At 38.4% G+C, this 23,061-nt stretch overlaps 1 long non-coding RNA gene across 9 annotated transcripts in view; it reads left to right on the top strand.

Annotated features, from left to right (window-relative positions):
* LOC106018726 (uncharacterized) overlaps nt 1-23,061 on the top strand; it is a 125,763-nt gene that overhangs the window by 66,521 nt on the left and 36,181 nt on the right. For all 9 annotated transcript variants that reach the window (XR_011811471.1, XR_011811469.1, XR_011811470.1 and 6 more), the window contains 2 exons: nt 3,167-3,273; nt 15,433-15,539. This is a non-coding gene — a long non-coding RNA (uncharacterized lncRNA). The remainder of the gene's footprint in view (nt 1-3,166; nt 3,274-15,432; nt 15,540-23,061) is intronic.

The raw sequence follows: 23,061 nt of genomic DNA, 5'->3' as shown, positions 1-23,061 counted from the left end.
ATCCTTCATAACAAGGAGGGAAAAAAGTCAACTAGATACTTGCGATGTGGAAGCATTTTCTAAGGAGTGAAGCTATCTTTCTACAGTGAATATTTACCAGAAGATTTTTTCAGTTCTTAATTATTACTGATCTTTCATTTTACTTCTATAACCTATGACTGTGAGCATGACAATTTATTCTTTTTCTTTTTATGTGATTTGGTGGCACATATGTGTTTGTGTTTCTAGTAACAGACCATTTCTTTTAAACAGTTTCTACTTTTATTTCTCAGATGGTAACTTGGCCTACATGTTGATGATTGTCTGCTGATGTTGAAATGCGATACCAGTGTATGTGTTTAGTTAAATTGTAATAATTATATTTTACTATTAAGGGTTTTATGTAATAGGTATGGTATATTTTTGTTTGATGGAGAGATAGAGGACATGCCATCTTTTTACTATTGAAATTCATTTAATGTTGTACTGTGTTGTTTTTAGTGGTGTACATGCATAATCACTTGATACTAGAGAGCTGCTAAGCAAGAGATAATTGATTCCTATCTCAGTGTTCAGTAGCTTTATTAGACCTGACACCAGTACCTAAATATAGAAAGAATATTTTGTTGGTTGACATAATGGAAGTTTAAAGCAGGAAGCGCAAGGCCACAAGTAACCTGTCAGTTTAGGCTTTACAGATGCTATTTAGACATGTTTTCAGTGGGAGTCCACAAAGGAAAATGATCCAAACTAAGCAAAGGCGGGGCAATATTTTCTTTCTTATTTGTACTGGGTTTATTCTATTTTCATTTGGGAAAAGACAGAAAGCCAGAATAAAAGTATAACTCCCATTCCTTTCCTGATAATCAGCCTATAAAACTATTAGCTAGCACTATAAATAACAGCTGTATAACTGCTGAAAGGTCTGGAAACTGAAATGTCTGGTGATGTATGATGGAACAGTAAGCGATGACTTTAAAATATTATTGGTTATATATTTTCTCTTTCTTGACAAAACTCAGGAAAAAAATACGAAGGCCAAAAATAATTAAAAATGGGCTTTAGGTAGGTGTGCTTGCTTTTTTCTTTCTTTCTGTAATTCCACATTAAGAACTTTATCTATGTGCGTATATACATATATTTCAAGATATTTGACAGCATAAAAATTCTGAGATTAATTTTATTCTTTAAGCAAATGAAGGAAAGCATGGCAATATGATCAAACTGAAATATGAAAAAAAAAAAGAAGCATATTTCAACTAGGTATAGACAGCAAACTAGATGAATGTATTTTAGGCTTTGTAGTCAACATATTTTACTTTTTATTCTTTCTATTTCATCATGCTTGACTCGAGTTGTATTATAAACTGTGACGTAGCCCATGGTTGAAGATTGGAGATCTTGAAAGGAATTGGACCATGTTACAGAAACAGGATTTTTTTTTTTTTTTTGTAACATTTCTCCTGGGTAATTCTTATATCAAAGCAACCTTAAAGGATGAGAAGTGCACTCTGGTATCAGAATACTTGCACTCCCACCCCCCAAAACAAGGGGAACTTAAGGAAAAATCCCCAAACAATTAACTTAAGTACAGAAAAACAGCAGAATAAAAATATTACTTGTTCAGAAACATCATTTCACAATTGAGCAGGTAAAAGACAAGAAAAAGATTGAGTCTTTGTGTTCTGCCTGATTGTTATTGAATTTTTTGTTTGAGGCACTCGAAATTAATGCCATGTTTTGGGACAAGTGGCTGTGCAATGGCTTTTGCATAGTTCCTGGCACTTGACTCATAGTGACAGTGGCCACAGCTCTTGAGCCATATGTGCATTAATTAATTTATTTTGTTAACTCCTGAAGGTTTACCTTTCCACTCAAGAGGGAGAAAGGACGGCTGATGTGGTGTGCTGCAACTGGGCCAGGGCAATCCTGGACATGGGTACAGACTCGGACAAGAACTCACTCAGAGCAGCTATTAATATCAAACTATTCTTATAAATCCCAAAGATGAACACAGTCTTTCTAGTTTTAAGAAGTATATCGAACAGAAGAAAATTACATCCGTGTTTTTATTTGGAAAAAATATAGATGTCTTTATAAGTTACAGTCAGGCTGGCATTAAATATAAATAAACCTGGCAAGTACAGGTATGAAGAGCAGTGTGACCTTTCACAGTTTAAAGTGCTGGTTTTTTCCTTAAGTTTGACCTACAGTGATATGGTATTAATAACAGACATGAGATTGGCTTTGCCTTTGAGATACTTTTAAAACAATATGTTTTATAGCATTACATTTTATTTGGTGGTTGCTGTACCTTTGATGGGGTTTGGCTGCTTTATGCTTTCAAGGGTCTCTTAAAAGCTGAGGTAAGAAATTATTTTGAAATTTGACCTTCAGATAGTCACATGACCCTTGCAACTGATTTTCAAGGAAACACTCAATACGGTGAAAATTTTGGTAAAGTTGTGGGTGCTGGCAACGTTATTCTGTCCATGCATATTTTTGCCTGCACCAGTAGATAGTATCAAAGTTCTGATACAGCAGTGGTGCTTAGAAACATGATACAAATAACCATTTCTGAAATGGACTGAGCCTATCTAATTGTTTCATATGAGATTATAAAGCTCAGCCATAACTGTGGGTTTTAACTGGTTTTCAAACATTGATTTGGAGATGAGTTGAATCACCTCTTGTATGAATTTTTATTCCATTTTAGCAGTACATGGAATACGATCTACATCCTTTATTTGCAAGCTATTTTAATGAGTCAGAAGCATGATTATCTGCAAAAAAAAAAATCCCAGAGTATGACAGGATTTTTTTTTTTTTTTTCTGAAAGAAGTAGTTGGTTTCTTTCAGGTTTTGCTAACCTAAAAGTAGTTTGTGACTTGTAGAAGGTAGGGGGCTTGTTGTCCCAGGATTGACTTTTCTGGATCCTGTGAAATACAGAATTAGTACTGAACATAGGAAACAAAGTAGATGAATGCTTTTTCCTGTGAGGGGAGAGGTATAGAAATGTCAGGCTGACTGGGTGTTTAGGGCAATGAGAATTTGTTATTGGCCAGCAATGCTCACACACAGGATTTTACAAAATTCCTCCAATATTGTTTCTTCATCTGTAATTATATAATTATAGAGAGGTGTTGATTATGTTTGAAGAAGTGTTTTTTTTAATTTTTTTTTCTAGAACTCATACTCCACTTCCACCTCTCCCAAGCTTGCTGTTTTCTTCCAAGTTCCCATATAACTTACCTCTCTGCAGATCGCACCACTCCTCGTGTTGGGAAGCACAAGGTGAGTCAGCCACTGCCATAAATATTTTTGGGGTGGGGGGGTGGTGGAAGTTTTTTGCTGTGGTGGTGGAAAGCCGTATGAGTAGTTGACAAGCTAGCTTGTATGAGGCAGGGCAGAGCAGCTTTTTTCTGGAAAATTTCATTATTACAACCCTTTTCCCTTCTCAGCGTATTTCAAGGAAATGTGGGACAGAGCTAGGCTGCCCAGATCATGGCATTTGTAGGAGACTCAATAGATGTCAGGTTAGCATCAGTGGTATTTTCAGCAAAACTTTGAAATCTGAGGGATGGGGATCATGTGAGATTTGTCCATTGCAAGCATTCATAAGTTAGAGCACCTCTGTCCCAGTAGACACCTGCAAGATGACATGCAGAACTGCGTAAGAGGTTCATGTCTGCTCTAGGCATAAGCCAGTTTGTGTGTACTTGGGATACAGACTTTTTCTATAATAAAACTGATTGAATCAAGACACTACAAGCTCCTAAATAGCCTCAAACTATAATAACTGTATGTAAAGCAGGACATTAATCAGATGGATTTCTAAGATATGCTACCAGTCTTCTCACTGATACTTTTTTCTCTTCAGCCCTGAGGTCATATTTTGCCTGTGTGTTTTGCTGAGTGACTTATAAGAACTCTATAAATAAAAAGTTATAACTGTGTTTGCATTTTCCTTGATTAAAATGCCATGTAAATGTATTTAAAATGATATGCAAATTATATGAAGGCTCCAGGCATATTTTTTCAGCAAGACCCTACACATTGGAAAGGTTGTTAACAGAGCAAGGAATAAATAAATAAATAAATAAATAAATAAAATTGAAGTCATTACTGGAAGCAAGAGGACAATGAAGGAGTCCTCTTACAATTATAAAATGGATTTAGATAGAGAAATGTTGGTGCAGAAATCACTGTTTCCTGGTGGCTACCATAAGAAATTAACTATATCCTTGTACCTTTTGCTAAGGCTTCCTTCAGGAGTGCATGCTGTAACTCTCTACTTGTTAGTGCTTATGTGTTAAGCCATAATTATGTATTATTAGGACAGATTTTACAAGGCTTTTTTTTTTTTTTTTTTTTTTTTTAATACTAAAATACTAGAGTTACTCTGAAACAGTTTCAGAGGAAATGTGGGACAGAGTTTCAGAGTAACTTTCATTGATGAAATTTACAGTTTCGGTGGTTTCTTGTCCAAATTTTGACATATCAATTTGGTGGGACAATAAGTTATGATAGGAATCTTTATGCTACAATTATAAAACGCAGGGTTGTAAAGTAAGGGCCAGTAAGGTCTCTTAAAATATTGTACACTATTCACAAAGCTGTATTCACAGAGGGATGTCTACAAATTCTCTTAGCATAGGGTTTAAAATTTAAAATATCTGCACTTTCTGCTTGATTAATGTCATACTTATATTTTTTGATTCTATGATTTTTTGTTTTCTCTTATAGCTATGTGCATGCACATATAAGGATGTTTGTATAGACATGTATGTCAGTGTGAACAAAATGAAAGGTGGTGTCTATTCTCTTCCTGAATCTGTAAGTAATGGACAAACAGACATCGTTGAATCACAGCATATAGACAGTTTCCTAATGGATTGCCTTAATGTATCTCCATATAAAAACACAGTAAGATGAAATCTCTGATTCATTCTGCAGGTTTTACCCCCGTTCTTTTACCTTAACTGGCTTTAGAGCTGCTTTTGGTCACTGACTTGGCATAAGGCATCTGGATCCCGCTACTCAGCTAGTTTTGCACTGGTTTGCTGGAGGCAGGAATGAGTGCTTGGACTGAAATTGTCTAGAGGTACCTCCTTGTTAACAAAGAAGTCAAAACTTGATCAAGCCTTCCGAACTAGTGCAGAAAATTCTCACCAATGTGAAATTTGCTGAAGGATTGTAAGTCTAATTCAATTATGGATAAGGCAGCTAAATGGCAGAATAAAACACTTCATCAGGTATTTTTATTTAAACAAATACGGAACTACAATCCTCACTTTAACTTTTGTATATGCATTATTTTATCTCACCCCAGAGATAAATATTTGTCATTGCAGTGCTAAGAAAAGGGAATGTACTTTTTTCCTATGTTGGGAAAATTTAGAAAGGGTAGATGTGATCTTTATTATATGTATATATGTATAAAGGCTCAGCTGTTCTGGGATGCAACAGGATAAGTCAGATGTAATATGCTTTGGAGCTGATCAAATTCTGTGGCAACTAGATGCATGAGTTATGAGCTGACTTGGCAGGTACCGTTCCCAAGGCAGCTAATTGTTTCTCAGCAGATTTTCTTTTATTTGCTCTCCTTTAAGAACAGTTTTCCTGGGTGACACAGAAGCCAATGCAAATATGCATAATGAGTATTTCTTTAGGTTTCAGGCAGGACACAGGGCTTCCCTCACAGTATGTGAAAACTCGAGACATTTCCCACAGCTCAGACTGAAGTGCAGAGTTGTGGTAAGATTGGGCTTTAGATAAGAATAAATGAACCCCCATGAGAAAAAGCCAGGTTATGTGGCAGGTAACTCCTTAGGTCAGCCACCACTAATATGAGAGAGATTATTAGAAATTCCTTTAATGATTTAGTTATTTATTCTTTTTTTTTTTTTTTTTTTTTTTTTTTTTCCCTTGAATGCGAGCTCAATTCAATTAACTGTGGTAAAACGAAAACAAAAAACTACCAAGGTCTTTGACATATAAAGTAAGGTACACCAATAAAGTCAAAAGGTATGTTAGTAAAGTTCAACATGTTTGTACTAATAAAATCAGTGATTCAAGAAACTCACACTTCTGTAGTCCTTGAATGAGAGAGCTTGTTCACTAGGTGTGAGTGAGTCACATTGAATGCATGTCCAGACATTTCAGTGTTTTATGTTCATGAGGGTAATGTTGTTAAGAGTGCCACTGAGCTCATAAGGAATACAGAGACGAAAAAATTTCCCCTACCAACCTTCACATGTTTTTGGGAGGGAAGGAAATCTGCAGAGGAATTCATCAAACATGACTAGTACATTTAAATTGCTTGTGGTGATAACAAAATGAGACATTAATAACAGATAAAGGAGTTCTTAGTTACACACTCAAAAGCTTATTTAAAGAGCCTAGATTAGATCATAGATCAACAGAGCCTCACTGGAAAGAGCAGCCTTGTTTTACACATAGGGCTACACACGGCAGCACTTAACTGAGCCTTCGGTGAGATAAAGCTGTTTGGCTTTAAGTCAACCTTGAGATGACTTTCCCTTTAAAAAAAAAAAACAACACACTTTGATTATGTGTTTGGTTTGCATGTTAAATAAGCTGCTCTGCTAAAAATATACCCTTGCAAGGAGCTTATGTCATCTCCCCCTAAATGAGTGACAGATAGTGAAAGACAGGGAAGGCAGAAGAGGCAATACAAGAGCCTGAGTTTTAATTACAGACAGGATGAACTGCAAAGTTTGTATTTAAATTATCTAAGACCTAGAAGACCAAGGCATTTTCTCGCAGATGATAGCAAATCCATGGCAGCTTGTGGACAGATCTACAAGTAGCATAGTCATGTGCAGGTCTGTGGACTTTGTTAATCCTGAGCTGTTTTACAATAACTTCCAGTGCTCCTATGTACTGTGAGGCACTTGTATTCAATGTTAGTCTACTGCTTATTCTAACAAACACAACAAAAACAGCTAAAAAAGTTGCTTCAGTAGGGGTCAACTCCTTCACCTCAGTCCCACTGTGCATTTTCTAAACCAGGTACAGAGTTGGCTCTCCCAGGTAAAAAGCTGAACTGATCTGCACTATAGTTGCTGGCTGACCCTGGGCCCACAGACAGCACACATTGTGGAGCGACAGGTAAAATAGATTTATATTTCCTCCTGCCATTTTTTTAAAAGGATATGCCCTCCAGATAAATTCAAGCACTGTCAGAACTGGCACCCTTCTCAAGAATTATCAGGAAGCAAAGCTCTGAAATACCAGATTCCTAGTAAATTATCTCAGCATTTCATTATAACCAGAGGGTTGTAGATACTCCAGGAGACCCTAAAGGGCCTTTTTATTGTTTCAAGGAACTTGTTGGGGTAATTTAAATAGATGGGAACACCATGTCCTCTGGATGAGAGGTGGATAAGCCATGATAGGCTATTATTTTACTAGAAGGTAAGGGATGAAGAATGGGGTGTGTTTAAATTTAGAGTTCTCCACCACTCTGATAAAAAATCCAGCTCTGCCCAAGGGCTGTGGAGAGGAGGGCAGTTTTCAAAAGCCTATTCTTCTTGGTTTACTGCATTGTGACTTTTTATTTTGTAATCTCCTCAACAAAACAGGGATCAGAAATGGAAGAGGAAACCTCAACAATGCAGACTGGACCCTGGGGAGGCAAGGCTGATTAATGGACAATTTTATGGCTCATTTGTAAAAAGGGAAACTCTAACAGAGTACTCTGTTTACTTTGTCCATTTGATTCATATCAGAGTTTCAGGAGAAAAAAAAAAAAAGTATTGGATAGCTTGGGAGAATAAGCAAATAGCTTATGAGCATCTGCAATGAAGAATCCAAACTACTGGAGGATTTATTACAAAGATTGCATGTACTAGAATGGTCAGACTCCAACAGATTTTTCTTTATACTCATTCTTCCTATCAATTTAATTATAAATGTAATTTTTGAGATTAGGGATGCATTTTCCTCCTCTAGCAGTAGCAGTGGTTATAGACCTGCAAGACCTGCAACTAGTCTGGGAATTTAATCACTTTTTGGAGTCAATCTGTATCCCTTTATGTGCTTTGAAATGAACGGTTTAGTTTGCAGTGCTGTTTACTAACTCTGAAATTATAACAGCAGCAACAGCCTATTCTGCATTTTCTGAACCTCAGTAAATTAGTCTAAGGTATTCTGACTTTTTTCCTAAGTTTTGATTCATCCTTACCCATTCCAATTCCAAAAGATTTGCTGAAATAAATGTAAACAGCATCCACTACTCTCATGTCATCTTAGAATGCTGTCCAGTTGGTCAGGCATGATTTCTCTTTAGAAATCACTTGAACAACTTCCCTAGAGACATTGTAGAATTCCCATCATTGGAAGTTTTCAAGATAAGATTGAATAGGATGCTTGGTTATCTCATCTATGCTTGTTATTGCCATGGAAGGTTGGACCTCATGATCTTTCAAGATCCCTTCCAGCCTGGACTACTCTATGATTCTAAATACTTGTTGAATATTTCACCTTCTTGTACTTCGTATACCTGGAAATGGTTTTCAGACTTATTTGCTTCATCACCTTCACAGGGGCTGAGGTGAAGCTGATTAACCTTAGGTCCTTGGATCCTCATTCTTGTTCAGCCTGTTCCTTCTCTACTGTAGTAGAGTACACTCTATTGTGATTAAATCTTTCCTGCTCCAGATGGTTCTTCTTGGTCCCAGGGGTCTGGCCTTCCTGACAGGTGAATCTTACCAGTAAAGGGTTGGGTGAAGAAGGCTTTTATTGAATACTTTGGCTTTCACCATAGTTTTTTTTTGTCTTAGGGTCCCTTGCCTCATTCAGTGGCAGGTCCACATTTTCTGTAGTCGTCTTTTTGCTGCTGATGTACCTCTAGAAGTCCTTGTTGTGTAAGTCAGTCATAATAAATATGGTGTTGCTCTAACTAAAACGAGCTCTACAGCTGTTCTAACAGCTTAGCTGAATTCAGCAAGGCTCTGTTAATTTGTTTCTCATGAGAAACTGCCCCTGTGCATGAGGTAGTTCTCTGTTTACACTTAAATCAAAACAGAATTTGGTTCTGGGCACAGAGGATCCAAGTCACCTTCTGTATCCACATCAATGCACAGATATAAACCGAAGTATTTGGCCTAAAATGTACTGCATGTGCTAAATTTTCTCTGATGAGACTTGAGTAAAATGTTGATAAATACTGATTGTAACCTCTTGTAGACTTAAGCAGTTAGTTCTACAGTTGGTAAAATAGGACTACATTGGGCATTTAAGTGTGTGGGGTGCCCTTTTGTAAAAACTGGGACCAGACCCAAAGACAAATTTTGAGCAAGGTAGTTTGTAGACAAAATGCTGTTACCTTCAATAAAGTGCTGTTCTGCTCAGCCAGTTTCTAGTGAAATGTAGCTCAGTGCGCCTGTTACCATATGTGAAGATTGAGAAAATACATCTCAAATTTGGTAGTTTTCATGAGCATTCATTACTATCTGATTTCACTAGTTAGTGTTAATATTGTTGCAAAACAAAGCAGAGAAATATAGGAGGTGGAAGTAACTGGGGAAGCTTGCATCTAAGTTTAAATTTTACTGTATGATTTTCCACCTAAAGTGCAAAACAACGGTGTCACACAAAGAACTTCCTACCACAAAATCCTAACAGGATCTCAGAGATGTGTATCTTTGACTTTACCACACCCAATGCAAAACTGAAAGCTCACATCTGACTGGCGGATTTCCACACTGTGCTTTATTTCAGGGTATTAAACGAATAAAAATGCTGAGATTTAATAAATGTTTGTCCCACCAGCATTTTTATTTTATTTTATTTTACTTATGGTCTACTCTGTGCCCTGAGCTTTGGGACTACTTTACCATGTGATACCTGTGGAATTTGCTTTCTTCTAAGGCTGCCCTGACTTATTAGACCTTTAGACCTCTACACTTCTATTTAATCTAATTTTATGTATGTTTGAACAGTTAATTCCCTAGTCTCTTGGCAGACAGATTAATTGGTTAATTGACTGTTGTTATTCTTTCATGCAACATTCATAGTCAGCTATGAGGGATTGTCCTTGTCTGTTGTACAGTCTTGTACATTGTGGAGGTTTTGGCATTGATAAGATGCTTTTGGCCAGACTGGCTAAATATTATTTATTCCTGTTTCTTCACATACAATTATTCAAAGGTTGACTGTAACATCAAACAGAAATAACCAAACCTACAAATGTTTCTGATCAGCTTTTAACTGTCTGACAGTGCTGAGTGTAGTGGCACATGCATGTTATTGGGCACAAGCCATCGATCTCTGGAGAGGATTCAGAGCCAGAAGTCAGCAAACTAAATGGATTGGCCAGAAACCCTATTCAACAGCGTGTGTTGTGAGTGCCTGTGAAAATCTGGCCCTCCATATTTTCATGGGCATTTTAATGCCTTGGGGTGCCTTTTCTCAGAACAAAATAACAGGAAGTCTGGGCTTCTCATCATGTTTCAACTGCTAGATATCAGAAGTATCCTTAGTACTAGATCTGTTGTTTCTACTTCATAAGGGACTTTTTGAGGCAAACACTTACTAGGAAAAACATGGACCCATACACAAATGTAGCTATTGAAATACTTTGCATTAAGAGGGTTTCTTGTGTGATGCTGTATGTAAGGCTTGTCAAATGAGATCCCTTCTGGGTGGCCTTTGTCCATCTCCCAGTGTTTTCATGACACTTCTTTTACCGCAAAGAGGAATGAAAGGCCTTCACCTCAGAGGTTCAGGAAGAGTGGAAGGGGGTCTTGTCTGAACGATGATATACCCGGCACTTTTGTTCCTATCTCCTTCCTGATAAGCTCAAGCTGTTAAACTCCAGCTAACCAATCAGCAGAACAATTTACTACCCCTGTGTCATTTTAAGTGGGCTGTCTGGCCAGAGCAGGATGTATTCAAATGAAAGTTAACAAAGTATGTTTTCTTTTGAGGATTTGTCTGCTCTAAAGAGCTTGAAGGGAACCTTTGAACGGGTATTCTCATCCTGTTGCAGCTGAAATATCCATTGTGCCTCCCACAGCTTCAATAACTGCAGTTATTTTCATTTCTAGCACATTTGGAAACAAACAATATTGAATCTATTTTATTTGATGGGAGAGGTTCATAAAGAAATGGCAAAGGGCTTGCATTTTTAAAATATTTGGCCTTCAGATATCCTCTCCTTTCCAGATCCTTTAAGCCATGCTCAGGTGACCCTTACAGGCTGAGCAGCAAAACCCTGCTGGGAGAGAGGGGCCCAGAGCCGCCACAGTCTCCCTTGTGGTCCCTGCCTATCAATGTCTGCTCTTATTCCACAATGAGGCTGGACTGTCTTGGCAGGGAAAGCTTCATGGGATCAGGTATAATCCCCCTAGGAAAACAATTGTATACAATAAGAACTTGAAAGCATGAAAGGAAAAGACTTTCAACTCCTCTAAGCAGAGCTTTATTGATTAAAAACTGCATCTGCTAGTTTTCTCTAGTTAGTTCACTATTATGCTAAAAAATGTAGGAAAGCAAGGCTTGTGTTATTGCATAAAGGAGCTTGTCTGGTAATTGAAAAATAAAGCTATTTGGCTACAAACCTTAATGTAAGGTAGATATGTGAGTGTTTTGTTTTGTTTTGTTTTTTTCTTGTGTAGACTTTGCACATTTTCTCACCCTTTTCTTAAATCCATCTGCAGAAATGTTTATTCTCTTTATACCCTAAAGCCTGAATGTTATAGATTCTGGGTGAAATACTTATTTCAGATCCTTTTTTCCTATTCTTCTGTAGCAAGTCAAGACTTGTTGGTTCAGAGAACATGAGTTCTTGTCTTTTCTTTTGTTTTTCTTTTGGTATGGTCACATTATTGGATTTTAAAACATGGTGCTAGCTAACAGTGAGATGACAGTGAAATATCTGTTTACCTCTTGTGTGACTAGAGCAGTACATTTTCCTTTAATGCAGAATGTTGAAACCAGGAAAGCTACAAGTCTATTTTTTCTTTCCGCTGCTGAGAGAACCCTTGAGAATATTCTTAAATGCCACTTTATGGGATAGCTGAACCCTGCGGGTAAATGTTACCCATAAAAAGGGAACATCATACTTGTGCCATATGTACCTGAAGTGCCTTTCTGTGTGACTGGGTTGTCAATAGGAATTTCCCAGGCACCACGCAGAACTGCAGCTAAGAACAAAGGCACTAAACTGATCTTTTGTCTGCTGTGACTGCCTTGAAAGCAACTTTACAGGCGCTCATTTTCTTTCCCTCACAGCCCTTGGCCTGCTGTGCACAAACAGGAGAGAGGCAGCACTGCCTGGGCTTCTCTCCCTGATGCAGGGTGATGGGCAGAGATAAATGGTTGGAAAGTTCTTGCCTCCATTCAGTGTGAGCCCTCAGACCTCATACACAGCCTCAGAGAGCATATGTTTTGGGCACCTCGTGAGCCTGGAGAGCCTTAACCTTTGGTCATGTTTCTGCCTGATCTTTATTCAAGCCATCCTTTTTTTTTTTTTTTTTTTTTTTTTTTTTTTCCTCCAGGTTTGGTGAGTCTGCTAGTTAAATTAACATTTTTTAATCTCCCTAGAAATAAGACAGAACATGAAGCTACACTCCATCTTTATCTGGCAATCAAAGCTCAAACTTCAGATTACAAGAATGTAGAATAGATGTTAAAATCATACTTTCCTCCTTCCAAGGAGACTAAATGAGCACAAGGTACAATTAGGCTACTTTATTTAATCCCAGCTGTGAAGAGAGGGTTCTGTAAGAACGATGTTTTTGACATCTGTCACTTGCACCATCACCTTTCAGTCCCATCAGAACAAATCCATTATCCTTTCTGATTAGAGAGGGATTTTAGCTAACCAGAGTTATAGGGTGATGCCAGCTACAGTGACAGATATATGTCCTGGAATGCTTTCCCAATCCTGATGTGTTTATAAAAGGGATACGTTCAAGACAAAGTTAATTCTTTATGGCCACGCTTCTGGGAAGAAAAAAAATATGTAAATCAACTAACTATTCTTCCCACAAAGTAATACTCGATATGCACGTATAAATTGTTTTGATAGTACACCTAGCAACTGCTAGAAGTAATGGGCACGCAATAGTTTCACAAAAAGAAAATACTACAGCATGTGTGTACTCAGGTAGCAATGGGAAATGCAAATTCACCAATGTATTTCTCATGTTTACTTTTTTATTCATTGTGATTAAAGAAGTTCCTAACTTTAAATGAAATAATATAGAACGGGATTTTATGCTGTCATATCAGTGAAACCTCTTCAAAATCAGTCAGATGAAACCCCTTTATCATAACATTCTGAAATTTGGAGGGATTGTATAAAACCTGAGCCTCAGCAGGCCATAGTCAAGTAATTACAGCTTTGTGATGGGTCAGCCAAAACCCCAAATCCAAACATTTCTGAACAGTGGAACTTTTAAAATATGAATTTGGTATGACTCTATGGCTTAGCTCTGTGTTTGAAGATAAAGAGAATCCCCTTTCCCTAGACCGAAAATCACTGGAAAAAAAAGTTACAGAAAAGGAAGGAAACGTAGTGGACTTCAGGAGCTGTAATTTGTGATACTCCATTTTGTAATTCATTTTTGTTATCGTACTCACCTTATGATCTAACGTGCATGTCATGTGCACAGATGTACAACTGACAGGTGCTTAAGGTGTCACCTAACTGAGCTTGTACCTTTGTCTAAAAGCCATGTAGTGCCTGCATATATCTGCACAGGAAGGAGAAAGGTGTTTGAACTACTGGTAACAAAGGTAAATGGGAAGGGACTTGGCTCACAGTATTCTGAAAACTTACTGGTATGTGGATATAGGTCTCAGGAAAAGGATGTCCCAAGGATGTCCCAGGAAATGGATTTCAAGCTGACTTCTGGTCCATGGAACTTTAATTATCTATCTTGGGAGTTAGCTAGCCATCACCATAAAACTGAATGGTATTTGATGAATAAAACTGTCAAAGACTTTTAGCTTCCAAAGCAATACCTGATAACTCTGTAGTAACACAGAAATTCAGGCTATTCCTAGTCAAGCCTTCATTGGGGCCCTAAAAAGTATAACAAAACTTGGCTTGTAGAACCGGCATGTGCAGTCAGATGATCTTTCATGATAGTACAACGAAGATGCTTGATTAACTTTGCATCTTTCAATTATTACAAGAGTGTGTAATTGTTTGCTTCCCTTGATTATAAGTAGGAGTCTCTTTGAGAAGGAAATTTAGTAGAAAATTTAGGAGGGAAGCTCTGAAACTCATTGGAGTAAGGAGTTGGAACTAACCTTTTACTATATGAATATGCTTTTCTTTAATGTTTTCTGCCTCTTCCTAGGTTAAACCTTCCTAGATCAAATGATCCCTTTCCGAAGTGGTCAGCAATAAAGATAGGAAAATTAGGAAGTTAGAAAATAAAGAGTTACCTCAGAAGGATAGCACTACATAGCACAGTTTGTTCCTTCTCAATAGTTCTGCTAAAAGCTGGCTGAAACTGGTTCTCAAATGAATTGTTGAATTGTTTAATAGAAAACATATTTTGTATGTGTGACAGTTTTTGTTTCCTTACCTGTGCTCTGAAATGTATGGAAGCCAATGGAAGGATTCCTGTTGCCTAAAATGAATTTGGGATTCTGCCATATCAGCTGAGTGTGGGAAACAAAGGCAGTCTGTGTCTGGTACTCAGGAATGGGGAAGAGACACCAGTAATATTGGTCTTGTTCAGTTGTAGTTTTCATATCCTTTTCATATGCTCATTCTTTATTTTCATGTAATTCATCACATATCAGTAAAGGCAGCTGCAATCATGCAAATAGTGACAGGGATACAGGAGAAATTAGTCCCCCAAACCAGTAAATATGGATTAGGGAAGGGGAGAACCAGAGAAGGTTGGAAACATTGTTTATGCTAAAAAGGCTATTTGCTGCTGTAATTTGTGTTTCTCATTGTTAGGTGGCAGGGAGCCCAGTGGCTCCTTGGCTTTGGCTCAAATAAAAGCAGTGCTGTACAGAAGGCAGATCATCTTCCTGGTGAATTGAGAGTATGCTATCTGCTGTCTACAGTCAGCATGGAAATCACACAAGCCTCCAGTGACTGCATTTGATGGGTTACTTCAGCATTTATCTGAATCATTTTTCCAACTCAGATACTGAGTTCAGACTCTGCCCTTGCACTACTTTTAAATAGATTCAGTGTGTTCAGCAAGGTGAATCTCACTATTCCTTTCGCCCTCTTCGCTAGTACACACTGTGCTAAATCCACTGTGAGGGAGGTTTCCTGTTCACGTGGTAAAACTTGGGCTGTGAAAACTGACTGGCCAATTAATTCTTGTGGTACCTGGGGATCAACCAAGTCTGAGAAACCAAGTTCCTCCCCCCCCCAGTTCCATTTGTTGTGGTAGTGAGGATGAGGTGGGGATCACTAGAATAATTTGATCCAATTTTTTTTGGCAGGATTTTTCTGTGGTGGACTCCACTGCGTTTACAACTGATTTGGGATGATGTGGTGCTGTAAAGAGCTACCAATAAACTAGAAGTTTGGTCTAACGGGAGAAGAGCAGGTGAGTCAGGCTTCCTTTATGTGTCATAAGGACAAAGAGGGGCAGTTTCACACTGAGCGTACTTTAAGGAGTATCAGCCTCCCAGAACTCTTGTTAGAAAGCATTGCCAAGTGAAGTATCATTTTGAAACAGCTGGACAAGGCAGGAGGCAGGCTATGCCAGACAGTCAGCAGGTGCAGAGGACAGCAGGAGGGCAGCAGAATTTATTATGAAGCCTGCCATTAATGATCATTTTTACTAGTAATTTTATTAACAGGAAAGGTTTTTTATTGTTACTGTTTTTTCATTAGAAAGACTAGCGCTGGTGTGTGAGGCACTTTTATAGATTGTACGCCAGGAGTAGTTTTGCTCACCAAATCTAAAAGAGCATGTTGTGTACTACTGAGCACATTTCAGGCTTTAAGTTGCATTTTGCTCTCATCTCAGTCTAGTGTTTCTCAGTTGGAAAAGCTGACTAACCTGTGTGATTTACATACACAGTAAACGCTTTGACTTTTATAGATCCAGGGCTGGGTTTTGGAAGGAGAAGAAGAGAGTTATGTGTGGCATATTTATTTATTTTGTTCAAATACTGCTTCAGGTGTTAGTTTGGCAGAATAAAAGCTGCCAAGTTAAGAAGAAAGTGACATTCTCTATGCTGAAGTCCTCAGGAGAATTCCTGCAGGATTAAAAGAGCATTAGAAGAGTCTCCTTTCTTCCTTTAACATGCATGCATATGACCACACACACACACACACACTTTGCTCTCTGCTAGCACTTACCAGTTTTTCAACAGATCTCCTTTGCTAAAATTTTGCAAATGGCTGCTTCATTCTTTGAAATGACTGTTCTGAATACGAGTCTGTCATAGATGGCTCTATCAGCTGGATGGTTAAGTGCAATTCCTTTGCTGCAGCAGACAGTCTGTTTTACTTTGCATTAGAGAAGTCAAGAAGTCAATTAATACACTGGCCAAGACAAAATAGTTCTTTACACCTATAGTCAATCCCACTGTGGACTCTCTTATGAATAAATTATTAATAATAAGTATATTGCAAGGCTCATTTCATCTCTCCAGGAGATACTTAATCCTGCAAGTTGGATCAAGACTCTCATTTGCTTTTAATCAGATGAAATGTAGCTTTGTGTACGCGAAAACACTGCTTTAGCTTTCTGCATTCTGCTGGTGAGGCTGGGAGTCAGGTAGCTATTGTAATTTGAGAATTCTTTCAGTGTTGGGAAAAGCGAATAAATTCTCTATTTCAGGGTTTTAGTATGACTCCTGCGGTTTCCTTTGCCTGTTCTTTTAGCAAGTATTTCACTTAGATGCTCAGAAACAATCTGGGTGGGGGGAGCAATATGAGGGAGAGTCTTAATGGGTCACAAGCCAGCTGCTATTCCAATTACTGAGTTGTTTTATGTTACAGACTGGCAGCTTAGCAATACATTGCAGGTGCAGCCTAAGGTGTAAAGGCCATTGAACATGGAGTATCCGATGCATGACCATCCCAGACACACCTGTGTCTGTGTATTCCCAAGGCCAGATCCCGAGCTGTATTCAGCTGGTATCTCAGTTGCCTTGCAGTACCAGGACTACACCGGCAGAGGATAGCTAAACTCAGAGGAGTTACAAGGTGAGGTTCAAAGAGAGGCTCAGTGAGAGGAGAACTTCAAGTATGTGACTGTGCTGCTGATTAACCTAAAAAAGCTCAGGCTTTTCCAGAATGTTTCTATGCTCCTCAGCAACTTAGTCAAAGGCAAAATGAGATGAATTTCAATATATGTTCTTCCCTCCAAAGATTGAGGTGCTTAGATATAATGTTGCCCTAAAATACAGAAGAAGCAAACTGGGATAGATTCTGTGCCTTAAAACCTGGTGTAAAGTAAGAATAAACTGGATACCATCGTTTTGTATTTTAATTGGTAAAAGAGCAGGATTTGGTCCTTTAGACTTGATTTGCAATGTGTGGGTGCTATTAAAATTCTACTTTTTTTTTTTTTTTTAAAAAAAAAGTGAGTTGCAATCTGTCATTTAATCTGAAGCATCACTGCAGCAGTGATATTCAGGTAAGAACCAATTAATGATAATGGTATTAATGAACATTTCCAAATGCACATTTCATTTAGCTATAACAAGATAGTTATATATGATGCATTGAATATCAAATCAGCTACCAAACTATGGAAGAGAGACTTAATAGATCATAAGAATAGCAAAATACATAAATCTTTAGCCTTAATATGAGAGTTATGTCATCTGGACAGATAAATTAAAAACAAAACAAAACACTATCTGTAGAATTAGGTTAAATACTAATCTAGGATTTATTAAATGACTTTAACTCTAAAATCATAGAGATCATAAAGAATCATATTTGGTGACTCCTGTAGGGGATACGTCCAAGTGTAGACTGAAGGATAATTTCACCTTTATTTCCTCTGCTACCAGCAAATGCTGAGCATGCTTGTAAGAGAGAGGCTTTTATCAAGATACATGCACTGTACTGTAAATGTCCAGTAATATAACAGAAATTACACTGAATTGCTAAAGAAAAGATAGTATGTTTTATTATTTCACTCATAGCCCAATTTTGTGGAAATGAATCTTCTGTTTCCTGTCAAATTATTTTTAACGATGTTAATATAATTCCTCCTCTACATACAGCGATTTGTTCATAACTCTGGCTAGCGGTAAGAGAAAATTATGTATTCTTTGAATTTTGCCAGGCACATTTTATTTTCTCAAGGGCATGTTTACGTTAATCACAATACTAGCCAGTCAAAGAGCCTGATCGCCCTGACAGGGAAGCTAAGTACAGGCTCTGAATGTCTTCCATGTGATTAAGACCACCCATCTATCTAAGCTGGGTCTGGACATGGCATGAGACTCAGGAGAGACCAGTCACTATGGCAAGTGTTGAGCCAGCAAGAGAAGAGAATCATCTCCGCAGGCAGAAGGTCAGGAGGGCAGGAGTGAACAGATAAAATAGGTCTCTAACTCCAAAAAGGTCCAGACCATTGCAGAGGAAATCAAGGGGACATTACAGAGAGCACACGTCATGTATCTTGCATAGTAGTCATGCATCCCTGCCTCCCTGCTGAGGTGTCACTTCTGGACGTGCTGCAGACACTGTTAGATGTCTCAGCAGTGCCCAAGAAACATGTTCTCATCCTACCTTGTCTGATGGATTAAGGCCAGGGAAACCTGACTGCTGCAGCAGTGGCAGTCAAAGCAGTGGTGCAAGGTGCAAAGCTTATGCCTGTTTCTCACTTTCCATTCAGCTCCCAGTAACTCAGTGCTCAGAAGCCTCTAAACTTTCTCTCCTGCCAAACGAAATCCCCTGTTGCACCCCTCCCACCCTCTGCCCCCCAAGTAGCAGTGCGCCTTACTGCTTTCTACTGCCAGTAGCCATTTATATCTTGCTTCTGTCTTAGTTTCTGAATCCTTCTGACACCTCAAAATGTTTAGCCCTGCTCTGCATCTTACCCCAGCCAAGATGTGGGATACCGCTAGTCAGCCATAATTCGGATTTATAGAAAAACAGAACTTGGAAACCTGCAAATAATTTTGTTCCTTAATGTAAAAAAACTGTCACAGAGCAAAGGAAAACTTGATGGGTGATTGGCTAAATATTGTTAAAGGAAATCAGATGTTAAGCAATGGGCAGGGTTGTGAGGAAATTCATATTCTGCTGGTTCCTGAGCAAAGTGATGCTGAATGGCAAACGTATGAGCTCGAGATGTGGTGAGCAGTCCACCGCTGATATCTAACCCGACTTCTCTATGCCTTGGCTGTCTAAACCTGAAAGGGAGCCAGTAGGTCTTTCCTACATTACAGAAATGTTTTAAGGAAAATGCATGTAGTACTTCAATACTGCAATAAGTAGAATGCAATAGTCAGCAGGCAGATTTACCTAATGTAAGCAGTAATCATAAAAGACTTATCAACTGGTTTCATTTTAGAAAAGCAGAAGAATGAATTGAGATTTAACAGATTTGGTAACAGAGGAATACTCAATTCTCTCTTTGCTACCTTTTCCACAGTAAATCCACAGCTGATTGTTTTCCATCACAGGCTCAGCAGGTACAATGCAGAAAAATTCCAGTAACTTGTATGAAAAAAAAAAAAAAAAAAAGTGGTGTCTGAGAATCTAATTGGTCTTTTAGTACAGATCTTACATGGCCTACATGGAAGAGGCTTGATATATAATAGAAAACTGATATTGATTTATACATTTATATTCATTTTGAAATATGTTGGTGATGTGAATTCAGAGTGGTGATAAGGAATATTTCAATCTTAAATGCTTATTACCAAAACACAGCAACAAATTGTTATGGTTAAATGTGATGTTGTAATAAGTGGCTTGCTAGCCTTTTCAGTGGCTCTTCTGATTAAGCTCTACTTGGGCCTATCAGAGGCAGTTGTGGAGGCTCTGTAGGAGATGTAGTCTACAGGTACAAAAAGCAAAAATATTCTTAGACATTCGCTGTGTGACTTAAAGGAAGAACTTGGTGCTCAATGCCAAGTTACAGCTTGACATGACCCCTTATAATGAGACCTGGAAGAGAGCCCAACTTGCACTTTGTAAAGATACACAGGAAAAAAGGAAGGAAAATGGGGTTTGCAGAGGCTTCTAAGGAATAATGAAAATCTGCAGAAGCAAGGAAGGAAGTAATAAAGAATGGCCCTGGGTAGCCTGAGTCAAGCTGGTGTTGGGGATAGCATCTCAACAACTGTCTCTGAGTAGAAGGTTTTTGAATCCAAGGCTGGTGGGTAGAGATTGTGCTGTCTCTTACGCACTGCTAAGTAGAAACCTAAAGTTTAGGAGAGGAAGAACGGTTTTGCTTGCAGGAGCAAGGTAGATTTGAAGGAAAGGCCTGAAGGCATAAAACCAGGATTGTCATTTGGAGGGCTTCTTAAAGGACAGGTTTTGGTTGCCCAGAACCAGAAGACTTCCATTTGTGAAGGGAATGGCTTACTTAAAAAGATCCACCTCATATTCCCATTAAGTATGCCTCAGAAATGAAACAGGTAAAGAATACCAGCTATCTCTCTGTGCAAACGGTTGCAAGTCTGACCTGTCGGGAAAGCATTTGTGATAAAGGAAAGGATCTTTATATCTTTTTTTTTTTTTTTTTTGGTGTGTGGACATCTAAATCTCATATTCATTTATGATCATTGAAATCCTATCTTTTCCAAATTACTTTCAAAGACCGAGCATGGGAAGCTTATAGGTTTTGCTTTTCTGACCGTATGTGTTCTCTCTTGATTGTATATTACAAAGTCACTCCTATTCTCTTGTACTATAAAATTTTCTCCCTAAAATATTCGTGGCAGGCAACAGTGCTGCTTTTTAGGCCACAGATGAGCTTTCCTTTCTATATCAATACAGAGTCAGCGGGGTCAGTGCCTTAAAACAAGGAATCCCTTGAGATGTACCTCCAATAGCAAAACGCCATCCCATTGTTGTCAGCTAGAATGCCATAATTGCTCTGGTTGCTACTTTAAGTCTGCCTTCCTTGGATGGAAATAATTAAAATTCACTGGTTGTTATGAACACTGCTATGCTTTAGTGAGTTTCCTCTGAGCAAAGTATTGGGAACAAGTAAAGAACACCTGAAGGGGAAAATGGTTAATGATGGGTTTCTGGTACTGAAGGATGACTCTCACATTCAGGAACAAAACCCAAGCAAAATGTTTTGTAATCAGTGTCAGTGTGGACAAAGCAAAGGAATGGTTCAGTGGACTGGCTGCTACTAATTGTATATGTTTATACATTATGGACCTCAGGTAATGAAATCCCTCTAAACTTTTAGGCCCTGGTCACCTGATTCAGAAGAAAAATGTAGCATATGTGGGTCAGACAGTTGGTAGGTAAAGAGACAAGTTTCACTGGGACATCTTTGAATTAAACTGAATAAATGGCATGCTGCCATGTCAATGATCTTTCATGGAATGCAAATAGGTCTGTCTAATGTAGAGAAAATGCACATAATTCATTTTAGACTTTAATTAGGTTTTAATTTAATCATATATTGGTACCAAAGCAGACTTTGGCAAGAGATTCTGATATTAAAGCCTTCAAAGCTTTTTGGAGAACTCTAAATGTCTTGTGTGGTAGTAAATCAACTTGCAAAGTGGTGAGTATACAACACGTGTATCTTTGCTCTAAAATGTTTGAAACAGGACTTATTATCAAACTTAAAATGGGGAGCAAGGGGAATGAAGACTTTTATGAGAGAAAATACTAAGTGAGTCATACTGTGAGTCACTCTTTATATTAGGGAGATTATTTATTTTGAGCATTGCCTTTTAAGATAGTGACAACAGGTCTCACAGGATCTTTTTACTACTATCTCGCTCTGCTTGCTCAGCTTGGGGTTGATGGGGCATCCTCCTGAAGGGGCGGGCAGAGCCCTGCTGCTGCCATGGTCTCCCTCAGCTCCTGGCTCCTCTTCCTACCTGGCTCCTCTTCTTCTTCCTGCTCTTGCTACTCCACGACATTACTAAAACTCATACTACATGTGTTTCTGCACGTATGTGTACTAATCTTGTACAGTTCAAGTTGTTTTACAGCTCTGGGAGAATTTAACGTATCTTCTAGATGTCTGTATAACTTCTGAAAATTAACTAATACACTTTTTTTTTTTTTTTTTTTTTTTTTTTTTCCCTCAGAGAAAAAATCCCTTTCTCTTGGTGCAGGGATACGTTCAGACTGGACTGTTTATTTTTGGTTTGCTGCCCATATGTTCCTTGGATAGGAGGGGGCTCGTTTAGATGTAGTTTCCCTGTCATAAAAGCTGCTACCCGTACTGCAATGGTGGACATGACTGTGAACTTTAAGATCCAAGAGGGCTGTTCTAAAAGCTACTAGAAAGAGTGTGAGAATGCTCTATAAATACACCTGGTCATCCCAAGTGCCAATGAGAGAGCTACAATGTGCTTCCCCACCAGAGAAGGCTGCTGTGCCTTGTAGTCCCTTTAAGGGCCTGACTGTTGGAGAAGAGGGAGTAGCCTATCTACTTCCAGATGAATTCCAGAAGGTAAGCATGGGAATGGAATGAGAAGGGAAATGGAGGGAAACTTGCTGTGAACCTTAAAAAAAAAAACAGAGCAATTTTGTGTAGATTTGAGCTACTCTTAAGCTCCGGTTTTACCTTTGTGTACAATGTCATGTTTATATCGCCAAATCCCTAGAGGTGGAAATAACTCAGTGGCTTTTGGAATATTTACAAATTAAAGTCAGACTGTGATTTTGATCAATAGTACATGTTTCTAGAGGACTTCTGATTGCTGAGGTGTTTACCAGAGCCTTAATTGGAAAATGCATCTTGTTCCCCTGAATGCTGACCACAAACAGAATTTGGATGTGGCACTTCTGAGAAATGTTTGAATGTTTTGGTTTGTTGAGTAAGATCAAAAAGTCTTGTTCCGGATCGTCTTGTGGCTGAACTATATCCCCCTGAACTGACGTAAAATCTCATGGGAGGCATCGTTCTACTGCCTTGTGCTTTTAAAGCCTGGGATTCCTGGCCAGAT

The sequence above is a fragment of the Anas platyrhynchos genome, chromosome 9 (genome assembly GCF_047663525.1).
Source record: "Anas platyrhynchos isolate ZD024472 breed Pekin duck chromosome 9, IASCAAS_PekinDuck_T2T, whole genome shotgun sequence".
Taxonomy (NCBI): Eukaryota; Metazoa; Chordata; class Aves; order Anseriformes; family Anatidae; genus Anas; species Anas platyrhynchos.
Note: the sequence above shows the minus strand (reverse complement) of the source record. Positions and strands in the feature narration are given on the sequence as shown.